Source organism: Etheostoma spectabile, chromosome 18 (genome assembly GCF_008692095.1).
Source record: "Etheostoma spectabile isolate EspeVRDwgs_2016 chromosome 18, UIUC_Espe_1.0, whole genome shotgun sequence".
Lineage (NCBI taxonomy): Eukaryota > Metazoa > Chordata > Actinopteri > Perciformes > Percidae > Etheostoma > Etheostoma spectabile.
In genome coordinates this window covers 94,958-103,292 of record NC_045750.1, presented here as the reverse complement: position 1 = coordinate 103,292, position 8,335 = coordinate 94,958, and the positions used below count along the sequence as shown (strand labels likewise).

The window sequence follows — 8,335 nt, the reverse complement described above, 5'->3', positions numbered from 1 at the left end:
AGAGAGAGAGAGAGAGAGAGAGAGAGAGAGAGAGAGAGAGAGAGAATAACAACATGCCTTGTGGATGGCAGGGTCAGTATGCTGAGAGAACGTGTTGTGCTGTGTGTAGACGGGTCAGAGCGGACAGGGACTTTATGTGACTGGTAACATATTCTTAGATGTTCCAACCTTCAGTAAAAAAAATTAGGGGATAATTTGTCGCCCACATTCAGATTAGGGGTGGGGAAAAAAATTCAATACAGCATAGTATTGCAAAATTTTGAGTGGCAATTCTGTATCAATACACAGGCGCCAAGTATGGATCTGTTGTTATATTATATGATATATATATATATATTATATATTCTATATTCGTTATGAGTTTGTCCCATTTTGCAGCAATAAAATTGAAGTGATATGAACAAAGAGAAATGTATATTTGTTAGATAAAAACAGATGTTGACAAAGTTTCCTTTTGGGGACGTTATTTGAAATTGGGAAAAATTCGTATCGTGGCATAAGTATCATAATGATATCGTATCGGGAGGCGTCTGGTCATTCCCATCCCTAATTCAGATGGTAATTTGATGTCCAACCGCTAACAATTTATCAAATTACATCACGCGTATTCATGTCAGCAGGTTTCAAAGACCTGGGGGGTTGCATGCTTTCATGAGCTCCTTTGCAGGCGGGTGGAGTTGGGTAAAAGGAAATAATTCCTCCATGAAACTGCTCACAACCAGGTTTGTGGATTATCTTGAGCAACCGGGTGTTGATTTCTAGAAACAAGCGTTGCTGTTGAGTTTTTCTTATGTATTTTTGGTGCTTTGAGCTCCACAAGCCTTGTGACCTCTGGACCAACACTGTCCAAAACACTTGGAACTGACCAAAACTATCTAGATTGATAAATAGCACTACAGATAAAAAGGAAAAGTATGTATTTTCTAAATTTTGGGTGAACTGTCCCTGTAAGGTCCGGGTGGATACTCATCAGAATCCAGAGTTGTTATTCGGTCCCTTACCACGGTCAAAACCGGTGTCTTTTAAGCATGAGAAGCAGTGTTTGTTGCTTACAGTTGGGTTCGATAGTTTGTGCCCCCCAGGTAAAAATGTGTATTAATGTGCATAAAGAAGCCAAGAAAAAATGGAAAAATCTCCAAAAGGCATCAAAATGACAGTGTTCGAAAAAAAAAACATTCGAAGTCGTAAATGTTCAGCCAAAAGTTAGATTTTATTTCCAAACCTTTACACTTTTACAAAATGAACAGAAACAACCATAGAGAAGAATACAGGATAAAGCTGCAAAATTTTGAGGGGCCCCCTGCAGAGTTACTACCTGTTCCGACCCCCCCCCCCTCCCCCTCGGTTACTCTTTACTTCTTGTAGGTATCCCTTTGCCCATTCTTCTTCCAAAAGTCCTGTCCGCTTCTTTGAGGTATTTCCTGCTCACTGTTAAAGTCTATCCATAAGATATTAGCATTAATGTAAGAGTGCAGGAGAAATAAGGAGGTAGAACCGGATGGCAAGAACCTGCAGTTTACTCCTCTTGATGGTAATCCAGCGGACTTTGAGGGTTGATAGGGTCATTATCCTTGTAGAAGCCATCCTCTCTTTAACTTCAGCTTTTCCACAGATGGCATCAAGCAGACGCCATTTTTTTGGTGTTCTGTTATTTTGAAAGTGTAAATGATGGAAATAAAATCTAACTCTTTGTGACATATTATACAAATATCTAATCTGTCATTTGATGCCTTGTGGAGATTTTTTCCAACTTTTCTTGGCTTCTTTATGCACATTAATTTACATGGGGTGCCCAAACTTTCAAACCCCACTGGATACTTTTACCATGCCAGAGTCATGGCAGAAGCAGTAGAAAGTGTTGTTTTCAGAAAAAGGCCGTATGTTCATTCTGCGAGGCAGTGACACAGCCAACAGCATTTCTGGACTGTTTTTTGTCGTGTGTTTTTCTTTCTGCTGAAGGTGAATGAAAAATGTAAAAGGAAGAAACAGGAGAAAATCAATGCAGTGAGCCAATAGGGAGCCATGAAGAAGCAGAGCCTCCAGACGGACGCTGAGTGGGAATGAACTGGCAGCAGCAGCAGAGAAGGAGCAGCCGGTCTGACAGCCTAAACACACCGCCCGATACCAGACGGCAATTACACCAGGTCAGCTGACACGCCGGCTAATCCGCCGCTGCTAAGACTGCCGGCCTGAAGCCGCCCTAACAAGCCTCACTCCATGAAGACTCTGTAGTGACATAAAAAGTTTTCTTTTACAATCGTAGGATTACATTTTTTTTTTTCTCAATCCACAGTTTAAGTGAATAATGAGTGGGAAAAGTTTGGGGGTAATAAAGAGTATCGGCTGCTGTGTTGTCTCATTCTGTGGTCTGGACACTTCTTTCTACTTCAGGTGGAGGGTCGGGCCATTAGTCTATATCGGGGGGGTTGTTCCGGTGCCACGGGAGGTCCCTCATTTGGTCGGATGTCCATCTCCTTCTGCTTTCCTTGGGCTGTAATTTCAAACTCCAGTCGGTTTACTGCAGGGTAAATCCAGACAGCTAGCTGGACTATGTGTCCAATCGGAGTTTCTGTTGAGTAGAACTACAGTGGCTAGAATAAGTTTACCCCCCCCAGGCTAAAGATGATTAAAAAGAGGAAAAACAAACATCATACACTCCCCAATGTTAAAATACAGGGGGCATAAGTATACACCCCCTACATTAAATTCCCATAGAGGCAGGCAGATTTTTATTATTAAAGGCCAGTTATTTCATGGAAGGCCAAGGGAACTTTTTAGGATGCATAGTATCCTGATCCATGAAAAAACTGGTCTTTAATAATAAAAATGTACCTGCCTCTATGGGACTTTAACATAGGGTGGGGGGGTGTACTTATGCCCCTGTATTTTAACATAGGGTGGGGGTGTATACTTATGCCCCCTGTATTTTAACATAGGGGGGTGTATACTTATGCCCCTGTATTTTAACATAGGGAGGATGATTGTTATTTATTTAAAGACATGCCAATAAACCAGAGCAGGGTTTTCTCCTATCCCGGGATGCTGTGTGGACTAGCCAGACCCTCCTCGGCGGTGCTGTGGAGAAAGGTCTGGCTATGCGAGACTAGGCCATGATTAACAGCCACGAGGGAACTAGTTGATGTAATTTATGTAGCATATTGTTGTCGGAGACATCTTTACATCTTGAGGCTTGTCTCCAGAACAGCTCTCCCCCTGAGCTGGCTGCGTGCTCTCAGTCATCCAGACAGCCCGGCTGTAAAGACGCTGCAGACAACCACAGTTTCACATCAAATTGCTCTTGGCACTAACAACTTTATCTGGATGTTTTGCCCTTCGGATATACTCTAAACCAAAATGCCTCGGTTACTGTCACCATCTGTCAGCTCCTCAACGCAGAGATATACTCCAGTGACAGACAGTCAAACCCAACAAGGCCAGACCTCGGATCCCCTCAGATGACGATAGCCAAGGATTTGGACATGACAGTTTAATCTGCAGCACTAGAGATGCTTTGTTTTCGTCTTCAATCTCACTCTCTTTCAGAGATGGAAAGTCTCTCCTCTTCTCTCTAAGGTCTTTAGACATCTCAACTCATCAAATCACTTCTACATCTTAATAAAACTCTACAACCATTCCCTCTGTTCTCTTACTAAGGATATAAGATCATGCAAATCAAACTCTTAACATGGCATATAGACAAAGAACAGACGTGTTTTTAGTTATGTATCAGTCAATTATTCTTATATTAGACTTTTACTACCTGTACTGTAATGTACTATCAGACCCTGTTTCTATGGTCCCGTGTACTACCTTTACTGTAATGTACTATCAGACCCTGTTTCTATGATCCCGTGTACTACCTTTACTGTAATGTACTATCAGACCCTGTTTCTATGGTCCCGTGTGACTACCTTTACTTAATGTATTTGTCTATGACCCTTTCTATGGTCCCGTGTACTACCTTTACTGTAATGTACTATCAGACCCTGTTTCTATGATCCCGTGTACTACCTTTACTGTAATGTACTATCAGACCCTGTTTCTATGGTCCCGTGTACTACCTTTACTGTAATGTACTATCAGACCCTGTTTCTATGATCCCGTGTACTACCTTTACTGTAATGTACTATCAGACCCTGTTTCTATGGTCCCGTGTACTACCTTTACTGTAATGTACTATCAGACCCTGTTTCTATGGTCCCGTGTACTACCTTTACTGTAATGTACTATCAGACCCTGTTTCTATGATCCCGTGTACTACCTTTACTGTAATGTACTATCAGACCCTGTTTCTATGGCCCGTGGATACCTTTACTGTAATGGACTATCAGACCCGTTCCTTGTCCCGTAGCTCTTTGTATCTCTCCCTGTTTTAGGTACCGGTATCACTTTACTGTAATGTACTATCGACCTGTTTCTATGGTCCCCGTGTACTACCTTTACTGTATGTACTATCAGACCCTGTTTCTATGATCCCGTGTACTACCTTTACTGTAATGTACTATCAGACCCTGTTTCTATGATCCCGTGTACTACACTCTTACTGTAATGTACTATCAGCACCCTGTTTCTATGGTCCGTGTACTACCTTTACTGTAATGTACTATCAGACCCTGTTTCTATGGTCCGTGTACACCTTTACTGTAATGTACTATCAGACCCTGTTTCTATGTATCCAGTGTACTGACCTTACTGTAATGTAATATAAGACCCTGTTTCTATGGTCCCGTTACTAACTCCCTGGTAAATGACTATCAGCCGTTTCTATGTCACGTGTACTACTTTACTGTAATGTACTATCAGACCCGTTTTCTATGATCCCGTGTACTACCTTTACTGTAGTACTATCAGACCCGGTTTCTAGTCCCGTGTACTACCTTTACTGTATGTAGTAATCAGACCCTGTTTCTAGGTCCCGTGTACTAACCTTACTGTATGTACTATCAGACCCTGTTCTATGGTCCCGTGTACTACCTTTACTGTAATGTACTATCAGACCCTGTTTCTATGTCACCGTGTAACTACTTTACTGATGTACTATCAACCCTGTTTCTATGGTCCGTTTACTACTTTACTGGAATGTCTATCAGACCTGTTTCTATGATCCGGTTACTACCTTACTTATGTACTAGTCAGACCGTTTCTATGATCCCGTGTACTACTTTAATGTAATGTACTACAGACACTGTTTTTTATTTGGGGTTTTTTTTTCCCGCTGTACTACCTTTACTGTAATGTCTATCAGACCCTGTTTCTATGGTCCCGTGTACACCTTACTGTAATGTATCTATCAGAGACTGTTTCTATGATCCGTGTACTACCTTTACTGTAATGGACTACTCAGACCCATGTTCTATGGTCACGTGTACTACCTTACTGTAATGTACTATCAGAACCTGTTTCTATGTCCCGGGTACACTTTAATGGTACTGTATATCAGACCTGTTTCTATGGTCCCGTGTATACCTTTACTGTAATTTAAAAAATTACTATCAGACCTGTTTCTATGTGTCCCGTGCTAACTTACTTTCTAATGTACTTATCAGGACCCTGTTCTATGGATCCGGTGTACTACCTTTATGTGAATGTACTTCAGACCCTGTTCTATGGTCCCGTGTATACCTTTCGACTGTAATGTCTAGCCGACCTGTTTCTAGCGTCCCGTGTCCTACCTTACGAAGTGTACTATATCAGACCACGGTTTCTATTGGATCCTGTACTACCTTTACTGAAGTAGATCAGACCATGTTTCTACTGGTCCCGTGTACTACCTCCTTTACCACCTGTAAGTACATCAGACCCGTTCTATGATCCCGTTTGTATACCCTTTACTGTAATGTACTAAGGACCCTGTTTCTATGGTCCGAGCTGTAGACTCTTACTGTACTGTACTATCAGACACTGTTTTATGGTACCCGTGTACTACCTTTACTGTAATGTATATCAGACCCTGTTCTATGATTCCCGGTACTCCTTTACTGTAATGTCTTATCAGACCTGGTCTATGGTCCCGTGTCTACCTTTCTGTAATTACTATCAGACCCTGTTTCTATGATCCCGTGTACTACCTTTACTGTAATGTACTACTGTTCATCAGACACTGTTTCTATCTATCTATATAAACAAATAATCAATATACAGTACATTATGCACTGATTCCGTAGTGTTTTAAGTGTTGGAGTCCTGTTACCCCACCAGCCAGTCAGGTGCAAATATAAAAATGTATGAAATGGATGTGCAGGAGGTGACCCGGCACGGCACGGCACGCCCCCCCCCGTGTCACTAACTCAACCCGAAGGCTGCTTGATATTACAGCATGGAGACTGGCCGTGTAAATAAACCAGTGGCTAAGTGCTCTACGCTGCGTCCGGGGACTCCTAGGTACAGCAGTGCTGTCCTGCTGTCCGTTAGAAAGTGTCCCCGCCGTCCCCGTGCACGCCTGTCCGATCCGATCCGATCCTGATGCTGAGCTCAGGAGGACCGGGTGGGACAGCTGGTCCCTGCGTGAGGAGTCCCTAAGCTATAGGTCGTCTCAGGCTGTGATTTCAGCACCATGCAACACTTTGAAAAAGGACAGACACCGCATTCAGAGACATCTGTGTCCCAAATTCATACTGCGACATACTAATGTCAAACTGTTTCAGCAGTTTGTTCCATCTCATACTTACAGGAGGTGATAAAATATGTATTTTCCCCAAGATTTAATGCTTGTATTATTTTTGGTTTCCAAGATTTGGAGCCGTTTCACCACCACTAATAATTTATTAACAGTTACGTTCAGCTGGGAACTACTCCCTTCATTTCCCAGGTGCATTGCATTGTGGGAGAACAGTTTGCACCAACAGCACACTCAAAATCAGCCATATTTAGTATGCATTATGTCACACACACACACACACACACACACACACACACACACACACACACACACACACACACACCACACACACAACACTACACACAAACCCCCACACACACACACACACACACACACACACACACACACACACACACACACACACACACACACACACCTTATACTGTTGCTTGAAATCAGAATTTGGAACAAAATAGTGAGTTTTCTTTTTTTATTCATTGAAATTGGGACATTCATGTTTTACATGTGTATTTAACATGAAAATAAGGAATAGATGTGGTAAATGTACTTTAAAAAAAAAATCAGGTTTTTGGGGGTTATAAATTCATGAAACTGTCCGGTTTTCATGGAAACATTAGCATTAAGCCTGTACTTCAATTGACTGATATATACTGTATATATTATATATTATGCTAGCACATTTGTCTCAGTGTCTAATGAAGGAGCTGGAGATCTCAAAGCTCACATGGACACAGAGAAACCTTAATATCTTACAACATTGAAAAGGTTTTAGGAGACATTTAGTTGAAGCTGACACAGAATATGTCATTTACATTATTTCATTTTATTTTAAATTAGCTATTCTTTTGTTACAGGTTGTTACAGACTTTCTTATATATTTTTATGATATCTTGGTATGTGCCATTTAGCTTAGCTTTGAGGAGGGGGGTAAAACAGCTTGGTGGAAATATGGTCTTTTTTGGGAATAAGGGCGAAAAACTGGAATATCATGTGCATGTAAACGTAGTTGTGTTTTATCGGTTTTTTGTTGCTAAGCCGTAGGTTAACATGTCTTCCTGTCAGCCTCCACTTCTCCAGTAACAAAGAGCCCGGAGCTTCGCCTCATTAGTTACCATGCAAACGAGATCTCTATCGATATCTCTTAACGAACTGCCACCTCGTCCGTTTGATTTCCTGTTAACTCACTCCAGAAAAAGAAAATCAACATCCTGCAATTAGGTCCGGGGCCGAAGGGATCAGTCTGCAGGGCTCGCACGCGGCGTAGATATTCATTACGCTAAATGGGGCCCGTCTCGCTGCTGTTCCTTGTTTCATGATGTCATTCGTCTGATTGGACGTAATGGGCCTCAAGGACTGGTCTCGAGACGTCTGCAGAGGATACAGAGGCTCCACTTCGGGCTGAATTTGGGCTTTAAATCCTGAATTTACTGCTGCGAACTGAGGTCCCCATTAAGGATGCAACTGCACTGAGATGAAACTACATTAATCAGCTTATGGAGGGCGGAGCTTAGCTGTACATGATGGCGTAATATTAGTTTAAAAGGGGGAAAAAAAAGGATTTTTAAAAGAAATAATATTCTGAAATAAATGGAAACCAATAGCTACCTATTGCTACCTATCACAAAAGTGATTATCAAGCAATGTCTGGAAACATACCTCAAATATTGGCAACTGCACTTTTAACAGAGACCTCTGATTGGACAGATAGTCTAGCTA

At 41.8% G+C, this 8,335-nt stretch overlaps 1 protein-coding gene across 1 annotated transcript in view; it reads right to left on the bottom strand.

Moving 5' to 3' along the window:
• LOC116706523 (exostosin-1) overlaps positions 1-8,335 on the bottom strand; it is a 321,262-nt gene that overhangs the window by 256,958 nt on the left and 55,969 nt on the right. The window lies entirely within an intron of this gene.